This window comes from Mirounga angustirostris, unplaced genomic scaffold, assembly GCF_029215605.1.
Source record: "Mirounga angustirostris isolate CCGP_5_RB_7025 unplaced genomic scaffold, mMirAng1.0.hap1 SCAF_5, whole genome shotgun sequence".
In the NCBI taxonomy this organism is placed as follows: Eukaryota; Metazoa; Chordata; class Mammalia; order Carnivora; family Phocidae; genus Mirounga; species Mirounga angustirostris.
Genome location: NW_026991713.1, coordinates 26,365,445 through 26,385,000, shown reverse-complemented (window position 1 = coordinate 26,385,000; position 19,556 = coordinate 26,365,445).

Here is a 19,556-nt window from a genome sequence, read left to right as displayed (position 1 = left end):
ATAATGTCCTGTAGGCAATAAAATCGTAACCCTTAGGAGATGTCTTTTCCAATGGACAGAAATCATCTACATCTCTCCCAGACAAAAACCATTTGCAACTTATAAATTTCTTGCAAATTAAGATCTAAGTTTTCAAGGTCTAGACCCTAACCAGTAGTAATAGTTAGCCAAATTAAGGGTGTCAGATGGCCTTTGGGCTGACCTATTAGACAATGCTTTAGTATGACATTGAAAGGGCACACAGTCATCTTTCTGGATGATTCTTTTTTTTTTTTTTTTTTTTTTTTACCAGTAGCATGTATTGGCTATTGTAATGACTTGTTATCTTGTCCGAAATTCCAGCCAGTTGAAAACTTCTTAGAGGCCAGGAATGTGTTTTGTTCACTCTCATAGTCTCCAATCTTAGTTCAGTGCCTAGGATGTGGTAGGCACACGGATAATTATTATTGGATGAATTAAAAGGTTTTCTCTTGGAAGATTAAAGTGCCTCCTCCAAGGAGCTTTATCCATTGCTCATAGATCAGGTTCCGAGTGATGAGAAATCTGTGTGGCGATCACAGATCACAGCCCAGCTACCTCTCCCACCCCAGCCAGCCTCCCCACCCCCGGTGGCCCCAGCCCCTTGAGCATTTCTCCTGCTTCCTACTGCTGCAGGGAGCCCGAACTGTCAGCCGCAGAAAGCCAGATGAAAGAAGCTCACCTCGTCTACCGTCTCCACTTCAGAATCAGGAAGAATCAGGTGGTTCCCCCCCACCAAGGCCCCCTGCCAGCCCTCAGTCCCAGCAGGTTTCCAGCCTCTCTCGCTGGCTGCCTCACTTCTTTGTGCTGCTCTTGAGAGCACAAGGGCTCCTTCTATTCCTGGAGTCAGCTCCCCAGGGACAGCTAGGCACAAAGCTTATCACTGGAAAGGGTGTATGGGGCAGCTGGGTTTTCTCACAGATAATGGGCCTGCATAATTTAAATCAAGGCTGATCTGTGCACTTAAATACTTGTTGCCAGCATGGATAACCTGCCCGGTTGGTGGTCGGTTTGCATTGGCACAGGAGACCAGTCAAGCCTGCTCCGCTGGAAGGGGGGGTGGGGGGGGGGAGGCAGGTCTGATTTTCAGTTATTTGGGGTCAGGAAATGGGCATGAAAAGGAGGGAGCGGGGATGGCGTGCACTCTGAAGTTTTGAGGGGTCTGAAAGGTCTGGCAAAAACAGACTTGAAATAGCATGAGTGAGAGGGACTTTATCACTTCACATAACAGCTGTGTCAATCTTGTGGGGACCTTGGAAAGATTTCGGAGAAACAGGGAGTTACTGGGTTTGGACAAAAAAACACAAGCGAGAGTTCGAGACTCCTAGACTCCTTTGACAAGAGGTGGGCTCCAGTGAGCCCCTGGCGCCGGTGAAGGTGGATCGGGCTTGTGGAGAAAAAATAAAGAAAGAATAACAACATAGCAACAAAAGCTTTGTATGTTCTCAGCAGCAGAGTAGATTGCTGGAAAATGTAGGAAGTGGGTGAAGTTTGCCTTTAGAGCTCCCAGTTTCTTATTTCTGGGCCCTCTCCCCGCTCTAGGGAACCCCTTCCCCCACCCCCCCAGTCTAAAACCCTGGTGTGAGCCATTTATCCCTTTATTGTGAATGGAAAGCTAGGTGCTTGCTCTCTCCCTTGCAGTGGTATTCACACTTAATAAGCCTTTCCTCTTTGAAAAAGGAATAGAGTGGCCATATAATTTATCATCCATCCAGGAATATTTTTGGTGCTCTTTGAAGTTACACCAGAACAGGGGCACCTGGGTGCTGCAGTCAGTTAAAGTCTGCCTCTTGGTTTTGGCTCAGGTCAAGATCTCAGGGTCGTGGGATCCAGCCCCACGTCAGGATCTGCACTCAGTGCAGAGTCTGCTTAAGACTCTCTCTCTCCCTTTGCCCCTCCCTCCCACTCTCTCTCTCTGACATAAATAAATCAATCTTTAAAAAAATAAAAATAAAAAAATAAAATCCAGAACAACAGAAATAAACCAGAGCTGTCCCAGAAGAATCCCGGGCAAGCTAGACCTTAGGTCATCCTAGAAATGCAAGGTCTTGTTTTCTGTTGGAGGCACTGTGGACATCACTGAGCAGGTAGCGAGAGGTTTCTGATTCTTTCCAAAGGTGAGGGTAATGGAAGGAAGTGAACGGGAGCAGAGATGTATTAGAATGTTCCCGAGATTAAGAATTCCTCATATCAGTGAGATCATATGATACACGTCTTTCTCTGATTGACTTATTTCACTCAGCATAATACCCTCCAGTTCCATCCACGTCATTGCAAATAGCAAGATTTCATTCCTTTTGATGGCTGCATAATATTCCATGGTGTGTATGTATATGTATGTGTATATATATATATCACATCTTCTTTATCCATTCATCTGTCGATGGACATCTTGGCTCTTTCCATAGTTTGGCTATTGTGGACATTGCTGCTATAAACATCGGGGTGCACGTACCCCTTCGGATCCCTACATTTGTATCTTTGGGTGTGGGAGGGATGGGGTGGCTAGGTGATAGACACTGGGGAGGGTATGTGCTATGGTGAGTGCTGTGAATTGTGTAAGACTGTTGAATCACAGACCTGTACCCCTGAAACAAATAATACATTATATATTAAAAAAAAGAAGATAGTAGGAAGGGTAAAATGAAGGAGGGGAAATCGGAGGGGGAGATGAACCATGAGAGACTATGGACTCTGAGAAACAAACTGAGGGTTCTAGAGAGTAGGGGGGTGGGGGGATGGGTTAGCCTGGTGATGGGTATTAAAGAGGGCACATACTGCATGGAGCACTGGGTGTTATATGCAAACAATGAATCATGGAACACTACATCAAAAAAAAAAAGAAAAGAAAAGAAGAATGTTCCCAACTGCCCATAACAAAGTATCCAACTATGATGGGCTTAAATTAAAGAGATTTACTTTTCTCACATAACAAGTGGTCCACAGGGAGGTGATTCCAAGCAGGAGCAGTGGCTCAACCATGTCAGGCCTTCTCTGAGAATCTCTTGGCACTCTTCCTCATTATCACGAGATGGCTGCCAAGGCTCTGTACAACATGTCTTGACAAAAGTGCGTTCAGATGTAGGAAGAAGGAGATGCAGCTTCTCCGCTTATCTCTTTCTTTTGTCACAAAGATTATATCTGCCCAGAATTTGCCCAGGAGAGTTCCCCTCTGGTTTAATTTACACATGACATTGCCAGCTACAAAGGAAGCCATGAGAGTGAGAACCTGCATTTTCTGCCTCTGTGGTGGGTACAGGTTTTGCAAATTATTGGTCATTTTATTAGTAAATGCATTATTAGTAATTATTAAAGTTATCCCTTGCTCCTTACTCCCAAGTCCTTACAGGTCCTGTGTGATTTCTTTTCTCTTTCCATTGTCCACTTTCCCCCTCAGCCACTATGCATCAGCAATAAAGAGCTTATGTCTACTTCCTGACTGGCCCAAGCCGTGTCCTGCCTCAGGACCTTGGCACTTGCTATTTCCTCTGCCTGGAATGCTCCTGACCCAGCTCCTCTCTTTTCAAGTTTTAACTCAAAGAAGCTTTCCCTGGCCACCCTAATTAAAGTGCCCCTCTTGTTTTCTGTAACGGCACCCTAATTATTTCCCTCATTGGCTTTAACACTGACATTATCTTTTTACTTTTATGTTTCTCTTTCTCCTCCAACCCCTGCTGAAGCTTCCCCGAGGTCAGAGACTTTGTTCTTGACTTATCCCTTTTCAGCTAGAACAATGCCCAATACATAGTAGTTGCTCAATAAATTTACTAAATACTTAAGTGATTTTAAAAATTGAGGCCCAGATCCAAGGCTGAGCGGCTTCATCACCTGTGGCTGTATGACCCCCTTAGAGCACACTTGGGAAACACTGGTCTGATCTAATCCCGGCATTTAATTTTTAATTTTTTAATTTTTTATTAACATATAATGTATTATTTGTTTCAGAGGTACAGGTCTGTGATTCAACAGTCTTGCACAATTCACAGCGCTCACCATAGCACATGCCCTCCCCAGTGTCCATCACCAGCCACCCCATCCCTCCCACCCCCCTCCACTCCAGCAACCCTCAGTTTGTTTCCTGAGATTAAGAGTCTCTTATGGTTTGTCTCCCTCTCTGGTTTCATCTTGTTTCATTTTTCCCTCCCTCCCCTATGATCCTCTGTCTTGTTTCTCAAAATCCTTACATCAGTGAGATCATATGATACTTATCTTTCTCTGATCGACTTATTTCACTTAGCATAATACCCTCTAGTTCCATCCACGTTGTTGCAAATGGCAAGGTTTCATTTTTTGATGGCGGCATAATATTCCATTGTATATATATACACCACATCTTTATCCATTTATCTTTTGATGGACATCTAGGCTCTTTCCATAGTTTGGCTATTGTGGACATTGCTGCTATAAACATTGGGGTGCATGTGCCCCTTCAGATCACTACATTTGTATCTTTGGGGTAAATACCTAATAGAGCAATTGCTGGGTCATAGGGTAGCTCTATTTTTAACTTCTTGAGGAACCTCCATACTGTTTTCCAGAGTGGCTGCACCAGCTTGCATTCCCACCAACAGTGTAGGAGGGTTCCCCTTTCTCTGCATCTTCACCAACATCTATTGTTTCCTGACTTGTTAATTTTAGCCATTCTGACTGGTGTGAGGTGGTATCTCATTGAGGTTTTGATTTGGATTTCCCTGATGCCAAGCAATGTTGAACACTTTTTCATGTGTCTGTTGGCCATTTGGATGTCTTCTTTGCAGAAATGTCTGTTCATGTCTTCTGCCCATTTCTTGACTGGATTATTTGTTCTTTGGGTGTTGAATTTGAGAAGTTCTTTATAGATTTTGGATACTAGCCCTTTATCTGATATGTCATTTGCAAATATCTTCTCCCATTCTGTCGGTTGTCTTTGATTTTGTTGACTGTTTCCTTTGCTGTGCAAAAGCTTTTTATCTTGATGAAGTCCCAAGAGTTCATTTTAATCCCTGCATTTTAAACATGAACATGAGGCCAAGAATTTTTCCCTGTAAGATTATAAATTGGTAACAGAGATAAGGAAAAAACATTGGAGTTAGAGACTGAATAGTCCATGTACAGGCCAAATAGCCTTTGAGAGAAGCTCGCCTCAGTGGCCTCATGGGTAAAATATCAGTTAGACAGCCTACGTCACCAAGTGAGTTTGAGGCTTACCTGAGATCAGGCAGGCAGAGGAATCTAATATGGGCCCTAAATGACAGGGGTGCTCAGAGAAAGATAGCCTCCCTTGAATCCCAGGCTGAAGCCCTTCATTTCCACCACGTTCTCTGGCCAAGCGTCTCTTCCCACGTGACAGGTTTTGCAAGGTGGTGTTTTTGCAGACTTAGTTTCTCGTGGGAGGACTATAGGAAACCCCGACAATAAATGAGTGGGACTCTAATCGTTCGTTGTGAATCCCTATTTCAGAGCCTGGATCCCAGTGTCCTATACCCGGGGTAGGGGGGGCTTGTCTGAGGCCGGCCAACCAAGGCTGAGTTGACCCTGTACTGCAGCTGAAGCTCTGAAGGAGAAGAGGGGGACATAGTACTTTGCAGAACCCAGTAGCTCCCCAGGGAGAAAACCAGCAACCTGGTGTGTCAGGAATCAGGTGGGGTGACAGAGACCCGCAAAGGGGGAGAGGAGATGACAGCAGGTCTGGATCAGCTTATTTCAGGGGAAAGGGAGGGGTTTCCCCCAGCTGGGTGTCGTTTGCTTTCCACAGCACAGACGGCCGTGGTGGGGAACGTGGTGGGGAGGAGCACCTGGAGATTGTGTACAAACTCTCCGCTGCCCGTGTGAACAAGCAGTAGGGTACTAGGGCTACCCCTGCAGGCTCTGGGGTCACAAAGGATGGGGTTCAAAAGCTGGCTCTGTCCCTCCCTTGAACACACAACCTTAACTTCTTGGAGCCTCCATTTCCTCATCTGTGAAATGGGGATAACGGCACCTACGGCAACAAGTTGCTGGTGAGTTTCAAAAGGGAGAATGCATGGAAAGCTCCCTGCAGAGTTCTTGACATCAACCCAGGTTCAGTAAGGTCAGCAATTTATATCAGTGTAGACTGCTCTAGACAGACAAGATTTTTAAAGTCAAAGAATGAGAGAGAGGGGTACAGATCTCAAAGGTGGGTCATTTTGCGTTCTCTGCTCATCCTTTTCCATTTTGCAACTAAGGAGGCAGGCAAGATTCAGCCTGTACTCAGCCTTTATGGCCACCCCATTTTGAGATGACCTCGGGTTACAGAGTTGGACAGTATGTTTCCCAGAAACCAGACTTGTCCTTTCAGCCCATATAAATGGACCATGAGAACACCCTATGGCCTGGATTTGCTGCGTGTTTCTGTGGATGCCGGCAAAGTCAGACTTCTAGTAATCTAGTAATGGGATCAGTAACCCAAGTAAGAGAACTGAAAAAGCAAGTCTGAATTTATCCCCGCCTGTCGTGTTCCAGTAAACAAGGAAAGCCCAGTAATGGGAAACGCTGCTGTCTTACAAGTTCCAGCCAGCCCACCCCTGCTAGGTACTATTATTAGCACTGATATTAATAAATGCTTCTGACACGCAGACAAGGTTCAGAGTGCTGGAGAGCTGCAGAGCATGCCAAACACATAAACTGCTTACCTCTGGAGGCTCCCAGGCATGAAGGATATAAGACAAGGCCCAAATGGCAGAAAACATGGTGACTAGGGAGGGGTCATTGCAAGGGAGGCAGAGAGATTTTCCAGGGCTGTGCTGGAAACGAGAGCAACAAGGCTTGGCCCCTGCTGTCTGGTCACTGATCTTGTTCAAAGAGCCATTCTTGGAAAATTATTGGAGAGATGATAGAAGATGAGTGACAGTCCCCTTTGAATGTCACCTCTACCATCTTGGAGTCTTGAAGGAAGAAGTTAAGATGTCCGGCCTTATAGCTAACTAAGGTTAGGCTGGGACAGAAATTGCTAGCTGTTCCCTGGAGGCTATTCTTTCTTTCTTCTCTTTTCTTCTTTTTAAAGATTTATTTATTTATTTTAGAGAGAGAGGGAGAGAGAGAGAGAGAACAGGGGAAGGGGCAGAGGGAGAGAGAGAGAGAATCCTCAAGCAGACTCCCCACTGAGCACGGAGCCTGATGCTGGGCTCGATGCAGGGTTCGATCCCAGGACCCTGAGAGCATGACCTGAGCCGAAATCAAGAGTCAGCTGCTTAACCAACTGAGCCATCCAGGCGCCCTTCTTTCTTACCTTTAGAAACACAACTTTCCAAGTTAGCAAGGAATTCTCAAACATAGGACTCCTAGAGTGGTAGCTAGCAACCCCCCATCCTAGCAACAGGTGTAGTCACCCAGCTGAGCTCTGGCCAGGGGTGGAGAGCAGAAACCCTGTGTCCAACTTCCAAACCACATGTCTTGGTACAGAAGCTTCACACTTCCATTTTTTTCTTCCTCCTCCTGTCACTGGTTGGGGCATGGCACCGACTGGAAGAACGACCTGGGACCAGAGAAGGAAGCCATGCATTGAAAATGGCCAATTTATCTGGCAGCATCCAATTCTACCCACTCTAGACCTCTCATCTTCCTTTGCTCCATTGGATGGAAGAAAAACAAACTTTTCTCCTACTTAAGCCATGATATTTGTAAGGTCCCTTTCTTACAATAGCTTATCCAAGACCTCGTTCACTGGCCCGGCTTTGGACTCAAGTAAATGTTTACACACATCCGCTTCACCTTGCTCTCCTCTCTCTCCCTCACCCACTGGGCTCCAGCTGAATGGGCTGCTTTTGTATTCCTTGAACTCATTAGCTTCTTCCTCACCTCAAGCCCTTTCCCCTGTTTTAGTTTGCTGGGGCTGCTGTAACAAAGGCCCACAGGCTGGGTGGCTTAAGCAACAGAAATATATTGTCTAACCGTGCTGGAGGCTGGAAGTCCAAAATGAAGGTGTTGGCAGAGTTGGTTCTTTCTGAGGCTGTGATGGCAAATCTGTTCTAGGTCTTCTCCTTGGTTTGTAGATGGCTTTCTTGTCCCCGTGCCTCTTCATAATATCCTCCCTCTATGTGTGCCTCTGTCTGAATTTCCCGTTTCTAAGGACACCAGTCATATTGTTTTAGGGCCCACTCTAACAACCTCATTTGTACTTAAATACCTCTGGAAAGACTGTCTTTCTCCAAATAAGATCACATTCTGAGCTACTATGGGTTAGGACTTCAACATGAGAATGGGGGCAGGGGTGGGGACATAATCCAGACAGTAACAACATCCCCTTAGAATATAAACTTCCTTTATCTGGTACATAGAACTATTCGATCTTTACTGAATGAATCAGTATACAAATATTCATCCTTTCTATTACATCAACATCATTATCATTGTCAATTAGAAATATTTAACTGGTGTATCTCTACTTCTATACAGTTGATATTAATTGATATTGATGTGATAGGTAATAATTCATATTAATAATAATATTCTGGAATTATGGAAAGATCCTAAAATGCAATTCAAATAATTGGACAGAGATTATACTAAGTTTGATATGATTTTAATGTTGATTTTATCTTATTAATATAAAATTTGGTCATTCATAGATGAGATTTCTAATAATCACCAAATATCAAGAATGTTTGTTTTTACTCTAGTCTAAAATAACATGAGGGTTTAAGTAATGTGCCCAAAATAGGATTTCAATAAAATGAGAATAAAAACAGATGAAGTGGGATTAAGCAAAAATAAAGAATAAAGCAAATGTTCTGACCATGAGAGTCACTATAATTGCTCTACTAGAGCATAAAATTGTATTTAAAATTTTGGACAACATGGCAGCAGATACAAACAATGAGATTGTTTGAAACAATGGAACCTGAGAGGCAGATTTGAAGCAATTTTTCAGGAGACAGAAGATTTTTACCTTGTAGAAAACTCAGAGAAACTTCCATAGGGCGCAGTCTGTAGGGCATAGTTGTCCATTGGATCATTCAGTGTCTTCCACAATGGTTTCACCAAGAATTCAGACAAGGACTTTCTGCTTTTTTTTGTACCAGCATTGTAATAGTCAGGCAACAACATTAAAACATAATTTAGTGAAGGTAGTTTCTGAGGTGTGTGGTGTAGATATGAAACCTTCCACCCAAGAGCACTTAGAACATGTAGATGAATAAATAGATACCACATCCCGTCCCTTCCCCTTCCCTAAACCTCGTCTCCATCCCACTGGGCTCTTTGCAGGAATGAGCTCGAGTGCAGTGGTTAAAGGAGCCAGACATCTGGGTCTGAATTCAGGCTCCACCACTTCTGAGCTGTGTGACATCAGGTGTTACTTATGTATAAAATGAGGATGATTATAATGCTTATTTCACATGTTGGTTGTGGTAGAGTTCACATTCCCTTATGAGAATCAAAGTGCTCAAATGGTATTCCTGCTTAGATGGAAGACTGCTTAGTGGAGAGCTTCATGTTCATGTATAGGAAAAGTACAGGAGACTCTGTTCTGGTTTCACTGGAATAGCTTGATCTCTGATAGAAAACAGTGTGTTAACTCCATTGGCAACTTTCCAATAGCAATACCCTCATTGTAATCCCTTGTTTTATTTCCTGGCATTAATTCACCTGATTAAATGGAAAACAGACTTTAATTTACCCAACTCTAATTACAAACAAACAAACAAAAAAAAACCCTTTGTATAGATAACCCACCTTTTGTACAATAAATAATTTGGCTTGTCTTTGTCCCTGGTTCCTGGGAGGGAGATCCAAAGTCCTTGGAATTCCCCATGTATGAAAATGTCTTTGTTACTCATGAGCCTCTTGGATCACACCTGAGTTTGAACTGAAAGATAAGATTATTCAGAATGGGAGCTGGTCACCAGAAAGATCAACTGTGTAATTAGAAGTTTGGGGCTATGAACCAGTCCAGCCTCTGGGGAGAGGAGGAAAGCTAGAGATTGAGTTTAATCCCATGGCCAATGATTTAATCAATCATGGCCATATACTGAAACCCCAATAGAAACTCTGAACATGGATCCTTGGTGGAGCTTCCAGTGTGCTTGATGAATGCACTGATATGTCAAAAGGATGATGTGCCCTGATGCTACAGGGAGAAGGCACAAAAGATCTCTCAGAGATTGCTCTATGTGTCTCTTCTTTTGATGGGTCCTGACTCGCATCCTTTATAATAAAACTAAAATTGTAAGTACACTACTTTCCTGAGTTCTGTGAGTCATTCTAGCAAACAATCAAAGGTGAGGGGTTCTGAGAACCCCCAGATTTGTATTTTTAAAAATATTTATGTATTTATTGAGAGAGAACAGGGGGGAGGGGCAGGGAGAAAGGGAAAGAGAGAATCTCAAGCAGACTCTGCTCTGAGCACGGAGCCCAATGTGGGGCTCGATCTCACGACCCTGAGATCATGACCTGAGCCAAAACCAGGAGTGGGATGCTTAACCAACTGTGCCACCCAGGTGCCCCTCTAGTTTATTGATTAGAAGTGCAGATGGTCTTGAAACTGAAGTGGGGGCATCTTTCTGGGGACTGTGCCCTGAAACCTGTGGTGTCTGATGCTAATTCCTCAAGGTAGTAACAGAATTGAATTTCAATGTAGTACCACCTGATGTCCACATACCATCTAAAAGCCCTTGGGTCTTCAGAACCCCTGGTCCTGCCTGTGGAATAAAAACCATGAGAGAAGCCTCAGGATGTTTGGGGTCCTAAGAAAGTCCATTAACAATCCCTTGCTGCTCCCCCAGCAAAGGGATCAGTAGGGCATGGAGGGCAAACACTCCCAACAGCATTGCTTCTGAGCCCTTGGAGCAGGTCTTCTGTTTATTCTAAGACAGAATCCTTCCCTTAAGAGGGAACTTGAGAAAGCTTATAAGACTGATGAAACTATCATTCAGATCGTGGGCTCAAATTAAGCCCCTATTTATGATGATGCAACATTGCAAACGTTTTATTAGTGGTAATAAATCACAAAATAGTTACTAATTGTTGTAGATTATACTAGTTATTTCCTTGTTCATTTATCATATTTCCTACATGTTTCTTCTCTCCCCTTCCTTCTGGTAACAGATTCTGCCTGTTTTCCATTGTGTCACAAGAATGGGCTTGAGGCCAGGCCAGGCCAATCACAGTACTTGTTTTAGTTAGGGTAGGTCAATTGTTATAACAGGCCCCAAAATGTATAATGGCTCAACTACCATAGAAGTTTTCTTTTTGCTCACATAAACAGTCCAGAGCCGTCAGGATCAGATTGGGAAAGGAGGTGGTTTTACTCCACACAGTCATTCAGGGATCAACGGTCAGTGTCTCCTTCAACAAATATTCCCAAGATATCCCTAGGCATTAATATCTACTGATTGAAGGGGACCAAAGGGGTGGAAAAGGTGCAGTGTTTCATAACCTCCATGGCTGGGGAGTTACACGTATTAGTTTTGTTCACATTCCTCTGATAAGAATTAGCAAAGACGAGGCCATGTGACTAATGGGGCTAGGAAAGGAAGCCCTTGTCTGGGCTGCTGTCTTCCCCAGAAAGAGGTCTGTAATTTGGAAAAGGAACACAAATCTTGGTGGACCATTAGCCATCAGGGATTGGTCAAAGGGTAGACCTATGACATGACCTAAACTGGACCAACTGAAGAACACCTGTGGTATTGATATTTGAAAACTGGGAGAAAAGAGAGATTTTGTTGTTGTTATTTTGGGGTGGGTGGGTGGGTGGAAGATATGAATTTAGACTTCTGCAGCCATGGTCTCTTCCATGAGGTGACAGTCTGCAAATGAAGCCCGGCAGAGAGGGAAAGAAGGAGAGAGACAGAGAGACAGGGATCAAGGCACAACACAGAGAGAGAAAGAGAGTTAGCAAGTGAGTCCTGGTGACCTCAACTTCCTGCTCTGGTCCCAGAGGCCCAGGTGCTCATTCTCCCCCTTTGGTCCTCCGAGTCACCCCACTCTCCTTTCCACCTGCATGAGCCAGTGACTTCCCCTCCTTATTAGCGATAAAATTGGGTGTCTGTCACCTACATCATCCTTTGAGCCTCAGCCACATGCCAGAAGCTACAATGGGCATTTTACATACATTTCCAAATGGATCCTTAAACTGATCATACATATCATCAGGTCTATTTTATAGATAAGAAAATAATATTCGGAAATGTGAAGTACATAGAGGAGCCAGAACTAAAATCTGGATCTATGGTATAGGATAAGAGTTGACAAACTTTTCTGTAAATGGCCAGAGAGTCAAATATGTTAGGCTTTGCGGGCCTTACATCATTGTTGTAACTACTCACAAAAGCAGCAGGGCCAACAGTAAACTAAAGGGCGGGGCCGGGTTCCAATAAAACTTTATTTACAAATCAGGTGGTAGGCTGAATTTGGCCTGCAGGCTGGAGTTTGCTGACCCCGACTTTGGGGAAAAAAATGAACAATACTAACCTGAAAGTCAAGAGAACTATGGTTTTGTCAGTAACTAAATTGGTGACCTTGAACAAATTCCCTGATATCTGAGGTCCATTGATACCAGTTTCCTTATTTATTTCAGTACCTTCATCAGCCTTTTTTATTCTCGTCTCCTTTTCAATGTCCCCATGCAGAATGCACATAATTGATTCATGAGGATCCCATTTTTAAGTTGGGACCCAACTGAGACCTACAGATGCATTTTTATGTTAACTTTGCCTTCTTATTGCATGCTGTACAAACACCAATTATTCTTTTCTCCCTGTGCTCCCCGTTCATGGCGGGCATCAGTCATTCTGTGTGCTTCCCTCGCTTGGGTGCCCCTGGGATGCCTGGGGACACGGGCTCCACACTCCGTGGCCTCAGCCCACCGTGCTGTGAAGCCGGTCTGTCTGCTCTCTGGCAGCTCTGCCCACTCCCGCTGTCATTTCGCCCTGCTGCTAAGCTGCTCCCTATGAACACTCGTGGCTTAGATCAAGGTCCAAGAATGTGTCCTTGTCTGTCCCAGCTTCGAGTAAACTACAACTCTGTCCCCAGAGACCCTTTCCTCTGACTTCAAAGTGCAGTTCTAGGTGCTGGGTGGTTGGCATTCCTAGAAATATGATCCTGGAAAAGCAGGACATTATTTAAATGCCTGCCTGTTTACTATTTAGCAAAAATATGACACTCAAGTCATAAGACTAATTTTACAAACCACTCTCTCCTTAAGTGATTAGGCTTTCAGAAATCTTCAGCACCTGAAAATTTTCCATGAACCCTGAAAGCCAATGAAAAGAGAAGCAAACAGAAGCTGATGACTCCATATTCTTCATCCTCAGCAGGGGCACGGAGAGCCCCCTGGGGTTTTCGGGAGAAAGCCCACACTTAGGTGTTGTCAACAGGAGCAAAACAAGCATCAGATCTCTTGGGGGATATTTAGAAATACAGACCTGAGGGTTAGAATGTGTCAAGGAAGGTGAGATAGTAAATGCTCTCCCTCCTTGGTAAAGGACGGGTCACTGACAGACGAATTGTGTTTTGTAAGGGGCCAGACAGGAAAAATTTCAGGCACTGCACTCTACATATGGTCTTTGTTGCAAATTATTCTTCCTTTGTGTGTGTGTCTATGTGTGGGGTGGGGATTTGTTTAAACCCTTTAAAATTGTAAAAACTATTATGAGCTCCCGGGATGTACAGAAACAGGCAAGATCTGGCCCCCAGGTTGTAGTTTGCTGACCTATCTCAGAGCGCAGAGACATTGACTGGCTTTGCTGCTACCAGCTGTATGGTAAGGGATGGGCAAACTAAACTTTTAAAGCCTCACTTTGATCACCTATAAAATGAGAATAGCACCAGCTTGGGGCACGTGGGTGGCTCAGTCGGTTAAGCGTCTGACTCTTGATCTCAGCTCAGGTCTTGATCTCAGCTCAGGTCTTGATCTCAGGGTCGTGAGTTCAAGCCCCACGTTGGGCTCCACGCTGGGCATAGAGCCTACTTAAAAAAGAGAGAGAGAGAAAGAATACCACCAGCTTGTTGACTGGGATGCTTTATCACAGTACCTGGCACGTAGTGGCATGTGTCCATGAGTGGTGGCTGGCATTGCTATTTCCTGGATCATTGTGAGTCTGTTTTAATTGACATATACACACAACAGGTTATTATTCAGCCTTTAAAACGAAGGAAATTCTGGGGCGCCTGGGTGGCTCAGTTGGTTAAGCGACTGCCTTCGGCTCAGGTCAGGATCCTGGAGTCCCAGGATCGAGTCCCGCATCGGGCTCCCTGCTCGGCAGGGAGTCTGCTTCTCCCTCTGACCTTCCTCCCTCTCATGCTCTCTGTCTCTCATTCTCTCTCTCTCAAATAAATAAATAAAATCTTTAAAAAAAAAAAAAAACGAAGGAAATTCTGACCCACACTACAACATGGATGAACTCTGAGGACATTATGCTAAGTGAGAAAAGCCCGTCACAGAAAGACAAGTACCATATGATTCCACTTACAAGAGATCCCGAGTGTAGGCAAATTCATAGAGACAAAAAATACAATGGTGGTTGCCAGAGGCTGAGGGAAGGGAAAGGGCGTTTGTTTAATGAGGACTGTTTCGCTTGTGCAAGATGAAAAGCATTCTGGAGATGGAGGGTGGTGATGGTTGCACAACAGTGTGGATGCACTGAAATGACACGGAGCTCTGACTATTTAAAAATAGTCAGGTGGCGTGCTTGTTCTGCCACAGTTTTTTTTTTTTTTTTTTTTTTTTAAAGATTTTATTTTTATTATTATTATTTATTTGACAGAGAGACACAGCGAGAGAGGGAACACAAGCAGGGGGAGTGGGAGAGGGAGAAGCAGGCTTCCCGCCAAGCAGGAAGCCCGATGCGGGACTCGATCCCGGGACTCCAGGATCATGACCTGAGCCGAAGGCAGTCGCTTAACCAACTGAGCCACCCAGGCGCCCTTGCCACAGTTTTAAAAACACATAGACACATATCTGCGATCTGGAAAAATAAAATGAGGGGAGCAGGGAGTGCTGTGAGGGGGTGCAGTTTTAAACAGGGCCACTGAAGAAGACCTCCCTGAGAAGGAGATATTTGAGCAGGAGGGAGGGAGGAGACCATGAGGTTTGGTGGGTGGTGGGTGGGAGGGTGCTCTCCCCAGCAGGTGTGGTTAGATGTCTCCTTCTCGCTCTGAGGTGGGAGTGCTCCAGGGCTGTCCACCTCCCCCTCACCCCTAAGCACACACCGGAGCGGAGCGAGTGAGGGGAAGATGAAACCCAGGAAGGAAGAGGAGTGTCGGGTCATGGGGGACAAGGGCACAGAACTCGCTGGCCGCTAGGGGCACCTAACTTTTACTCTCCGTGAAATGGTGAGCTACTGCAGTTTTGAGCAGAGGAGTTCCGAAAGCCGAGCTATATTTGAACAGAAGCCCTGTGGCCACTATGTTGAGGGAAGACCACAGGGACCGAGGGTGGAGGCTGGGGGACCAGACAGGAGGTTCTAGAATCATCCAGGCCAGGGACAATGGAGGAGCGGATGGGGGTGCTGGCAAGGGGAGAATTCGTTGGATTAGGGATGTATTTTGAGGGAGAGTCAAGAGGATTTGTGGAAGGATTGGAAGTCGGGTGTGAGAGGAAGAGAAGAATCAAGGACTGCTCCCAGGTTTGGGACCTGAGCTAAAGCTGGTTAACATGGTTTATGTGACACATTCATGTTAATGATCTCATTTCCATCTCACAATCGCGGCCTCTCGGAGGTCGAAACTCCAGGGCTCGGGTGAGGTTGCTGCCAGGCCTGGGTTAGCATCCCGCTTCCGGTGCTCATTAGCAGCGTGGCCTAGGCCAAAGGCCTTGACATCTTTGCTCTGTAGAGGGGAGACACTGAGGCACAGGACATGCGTTATTGTGAGGAGCGCAGCGCCTGGTGCCCAGGAATTGGTCTGTAGTAACAACAGTTACTATTGTTTTGCTACAGCCGGAATTGCCCCCAGCGCTTTGTTCTTCCCCCCACGTTCTCTTTTCCTGCTTTCTGGACAGCGTCTGGTCAGTCGGTCGTTTTGGGGAGTAGCATTCCACTTTCAAACATTTTTTTAAAAATATTTTATTTATTTATTTGACAGAGAGATAGAGAGAAAGCACAAGCAGGCAGAGAGGCAGGCAGAGGGAGAGGGAGAAGCAGACTCCCCACCGAGCAGGGAGCAAACATTTTAATTATACTGGATCTCATTGAAGAAAAGTTTTCTTCAACCAAGAGACTCTTTCCTAAGAGCCAGAGGGAGTTCTGGAATGGGGGCACAGTTCTCTGTGGGCTTGGTGATAAGGGGCAGGCAGATCTTTGAGTGATTTTTTTTGGTATTGCCACCTTCCAGGCAGGAACAACGTGCTCTAGACCCTTCTTCTCTCCCGGCTTAAAGCATTGGGTTGGACAGACTGGACATTTGAACATTTATCAAGCACAGCTTCGCTCTGGCTAAAGATTTAATTCCTTTTTTTTTTTTTAAGATTGATTGATTGATTGATTTGACAGAGAGAGACACAGCGAGAGAGGGAACACAAGCAGGGGGAGTGGGAGAGGGAGAAGCAGGCTTCCGGCTGAGCAGGGAGCCCGATGTGGGGCTCGATCCCAGGACCCCGGGATCATGACCTGAGCCGAAGGCAGACGCTTAACGACTGAGCCACCCAGGTGCCCCGAAAGATTTAGTTCTAACATAACAGTACAGAGAACCTTTTCCTCTCCCTCCTTTCACCATTTAGTACATAGACAAAGAGATGGAAAGAAATGCTGATGCAGCACACAGCGGGCCACAAGGGCTGAAGGTCGGGGGGCAGAGCCTCACAGAAAGAGCACTGCGCGAGGAGTCTCCCCCCTTGCGTGCTTCCCAGCTGTGAATCACAAATCACAGCCGCTCTGAGCTTTAGAGTCTTTGCCATAAAATAAGAATAATATCTGCCCCTGCACCTCATAGCGAATCAGATTAGAGAAAGCGGGTGAATGTCAGATGTCAGATGTCATAGGTCATGAAATGCAATCTTCAGGTTCAGGTGCATAAACCATCATCCCAATCGTCTTCTGCTCTATCTCAAATCATGGTCTGTGGACTTCCTTCATTAGGATTGTCTGGGGTTCTTAATAAAATGCTGAATTCTGCGGCCCAGTCCAGCCCAAGCCTCCACCAACCACGCAATTCTTAAAAACAAGAAAGCTTAGACCCACTGGTCCAGGAGTTAACTTTGATGGAATAGAAAAAGGGCTAAAGGATAATTAAGCGCCCAAAGATTCTTGGCATTCAGATATAGGTGCTAACCTACAATATAAATGATGGACCTAATTCATCGTGTTTGAATCTTCTCAATGGGTGGGACATAGAGTTCTATTAAAAACAGCTGGGTGAGGGGTGCCTGGGTGGCTCAGTCGTTAAGCGTCTGCCTTCGGCTCAGGTCATGTGGGATCGAGCCCCACATCGAGCCCCACATCGGGCTCCCTGCTCCGCGGGGAGCCTGCTTCTCTCTCTCCCACTCCCCCTGCTTGTGTTCCCTCTCTCTGTGTGTCTGTCAAATAAATAAATAAAATCTTTAAAAAAAAACCAAAACAGCTGGGTGAGGCCACTTGTCAGGATTTTTAATAGGCATTGTGAATTGTTACACACTTCCCTTCTGAAGGGAAATTTTTAATGTAGAATTTTTTTTTTTTTTAAGATGAACTTCCAGTGTTCTTTCCAGATGTTTCTTATGCCCCCAGAACACTCAGCCTTGGCTTTTCTCGGTACTTTGCTAAGTATCACAAAATCAAGGACTCGCCCCTTTTATGCCAGCATTTCAGAACCGGCCCTTCTCCCGCAGCCATTCCATCATGGTGGCCAAATGAGCCATCACACCTGCGCCATGGATCTGGGCAAGTGCCCAGAGGACAGCCAGTCCCGGTTGAGGGCAGGCGCAAAAGTTCTAGCAGCACACTGACTCGGCAGGACCCAGATGCTTTCACAAGCCAGATGGGCATGGGGGTTTCTAAACCCTCCATCTTCTAACCATCTAATAGGCCCATCAATTCAGCTGCCAGTCCTGAAGTTTTCAGCTGGGCATCTCTTCATCTCCTCCGGAGACACAAGCTTTGTGGGCACCTCGATGCTGCAGAATCCATTTGGCATACATTGAGCACGTGGCAGAGGAAAAGGGCAGGCAGGTTGCAGGAAGGACCAGCAGCTCTGGGCGGGGGGTTGTTCCTTGTGTGTCAGCCACAGCTCCTTTGCTGCTCCCATCCTGTGGTCCGACGTGAGGTGACTAGGGACTTCCCTCCAGGGACTCCACACATGCATGTGCCCGTGCACGCGCCCTGCGGAGGGCTACAGGCGCATGCGCAGCACTCCGTTGCCCTGAGGCTCCGGCCTTTCATTGGCCACTAGAAGGGAGGGTGGAGCAGACACATTGCGTGCCAAAGTGGAGCCCAGAGCCTGGGGTGACTTTAGGGAGCAATCTCTGCCCAGGAGACACAGACACCTTGAGAATGGTGCCAAATGTGTGCATGTGTTGAGGTTGTCTAGATATTGGGGACCAGGATACTCCAACAGATAGCTGGTTTACATTGTTTTTGGTATTATCATCATCATAATTCCTCTGGACCCAGTGTGGGGGCCCTGGCCCATGGCATCTCCCCATCTGGAATGCCCTTCTTCTCTCCATCTAAGTTCTACCCATGATTCTCAGGGCTCACCTCTCCAGGCTGTCTTCCAGGACCACCAGAGACCTCAGTGATCCCCCACAGCTCCCCAAGGTCCTAACAGTCATCTTCCTCATGTTATTCTGTGCATGTGACTGTCACATTCCCAATTACATTCTGTGGCAGGCACCATGCCTGGGTGTCCTTGGTTATCGCCCTCACCACCTAGCATGATGTTCAGCCACAGCAGGTACTTGCTCAATGCCTGTTGACTCATTAGCAAGGGCTGGGACTTGGAAATCATCTTTAAAAACGGAGTTGGGTAACATCATGGGCTTTCTGAAAATAAGACACCACCTGAATGAATGGCAAAAGGAGCACTGTAGGATTATTCCATGATTCTGCACCTAAAGGAATGAGAGGTTGAGAGCAAATGAAGGCCCCTGGTGACATCACTTTTGGCAGTCCCCAGTGGAAAGTGACCCCGCCAGGGCCCGGCTCCCTCATTCAGTCCGGGAACGCTTTCCATTAACGCTGTTAACCCGACACAAAGGTCAGGGGCATCACGGGCCGGCCAAACAGGCTCGGTTCCAATTGCTGAGTCATCTCCATCTTGTCTGCCCTTTCTCATATCTTCAAGAATGAGAAGCAGCAGAGGAGGGGAGAGGAGCACCAGGGACTATCCCACTTTAGCAAATCCTCCGTAGGAAGCAGTCTGGCCCATTCCTTCTAGCCCTGCGAACTCTTTCCATTAAAAACATTTCCCCACCACTGCCATCTTTTCAACTTCTCATTGTATCCTCAGCCCAAAGAGAAATTCTCAGCTCTCCGCCCCCAACCACTTATAGGGAGCAATTCCCTTCGAGGGCGGAACTCACTCTTTTCAGTGTACAGCTTGCTTGCTTCACATCAACCAAGAGACGCAGGAACATCTTGACCTTGGGAAAGCAGACTGGAAGATCAAAGAAGGCTTTCCTTGCTGCC